This window comes from Canis aureus, chromosome X, assembly GCF_053574225.1.
Source record: "Canis aureus isolate CA01 chromosome X, VMU_Caureus_v.1.0, whole genome shotgun sequence".
NCBI lineage: Eukaryota > Metazoa > Chordata > Mammalia > Carnivora > Canidae > Canis > Canis aureus.
Window position 1 is genome coordinate 98,995,552 of NC_135649.1, and position 1,944 is coordinate 98,997,495.

Sequence of the window (1,944 nt, forward strand, 5' to 3'; positions counted from 1 at the left end):
TGGGGGCTTTGCTGTCATGAATGGTATTCTTACTCCTGATCTGATCCTTAAGGATCATCGGCTTTTCCAAAGCTTTCTTTCTCTTTGGCACCAGGTGATATGAATGCTGTGTTATCCTCTATCGTGCTCCCTGGAGTCTGAGTCAGGCCAACAATGTAGGTATCAATAACAGGTTATAGTGGATGCTGGGCCCCCACACATACTGCTTTCACTGGGCTGCTGCACCCATTCCCCACACTCTGAGTGTTAGCTGCAAATGGCCTACAGCTGTCCTCTTCTCTGTAGAATTGTGCTCATTGCTCTCTGCCTAAGGGGGGGCTGCCTCACTCAGGAAGTTACATATCCTTCACCCCCCAGGAACAGCCACTGGCCAACAACTGCCTGACAAAGGTTAAAGAAATGGGCTCTCCTGCCTCAAGATGGAACTAACTAGTTCATCTCTCAGAGTTCCCCACAGACCAGGTTGAAAAAATTCTCCAGCCGAGACTATTTCCTTTCTTAGCTTTCTTCCCAAGCATTATCCTGCTCCCCTCACTTACTTTTGCCTAAAAATACTCCCTCAATATGTCACTTGATAGGGTGGCCAAATCAGCTTGATGTGCCCAGGGTTTTCCCAGTTTTAGCACTGAAAGTCCCACATCCCAGGCAATCCCTTGGTCCAGGGCGAAGAGGGACAGGTGGTCACTCTGTCTCAGGCTCTGACTTTAAGGAGTCTGAACTAAGACATCAGCTTACATCATGTATAAGCTAGGATTCTGTGTGTGTTGTAACCTATCAAATAGTGGGGTTGCTGCTCTGGTGTAAAGATCTGGGCAGGATCCCATTAGTCTATATACTACTCTTGGGTGAGTTGGAATAAAACACCCCCGACCCCACCCTGGTCTGAAACAACCCCACTGGCATCTGGCTTAGTAAACTGTACTTGCCTTTTTGTGGAAAAGAGGCACCCTTTCCTCTGGGAGAATACAATTCCATGCTAAAGTGTATGCCTTGGCAAGAGAAGTACATGCCGGCTTCCGGGCTGGGTGCCTTTGTGCAGCATATGCGCTGACTGGCTGGCCATGCACAGCAGCCCTGGGAAAAAAGCAAGGACAGCTCTGACCTGTTACATTTTCTCTACATCTTCCCTCTCCCCACCAAGTAAATGATATCAGGGCAGTACATTCAGGTATGCAATAATAATAAACTGTGCTTGGGCTCTGCTCTTCATAAAAGGTAAAACAGAGATGTAGGCAATTTAGAAAGTCAGGAGAAAGCTAGTCCAGGAAAGACAAGGTACCAGCCTGCTTTCTAGAGATTAGAGCATGGATTATATTCCGGATTTTTCCAGGGAAGCTCAAAACTTAGAAACTCTCTGTGTTCCAACTTCTAGGAAGGAATTGAGTTAGAACTAGTTCTTTGGCACATGATAACTCTGAATTGAATTGCCACCATCACTTGGGAGAGAGGCTTTTAAAAAACCATAATGAACTTTAACATATTTGACATGAAATTGATACACAGAGCTACAGTCATTCTCAGACAATGCTTGGCTAGTGAGGAGAAATAAAAGATGTCTTAAAACTAGTTTTCAAGTACCAAGTAATCCTAGCCTGGTTGGTCTATAGATCACCCCAGCACAGGAATCAGTGAGAGAACCATTTCACTGACACATAACTGCCTGTTTCAACAAATTTTCCCCTTCTCCATGGATTTCAGCATAGGGCTCTAAGTCCTGGGGGGGGGGAAGTGATTTTTCTCTTTTATTTTTTTGGTATTCTGCCTATAGGAATAGAACAAACAAGCAAACAAAGACATCCTTTAAAGTAATAGAATGTTTAGTGACTTAGGAGTGAACAAGGCCATGGGCGGAGCAAACTTCACTTTATTTCCAGTTGAGCTTTACAGAAAGAGTTAGTTTTTGCCAAATGTCTTTCAAAAGCTTTGTGTTAAAACCATATCCAA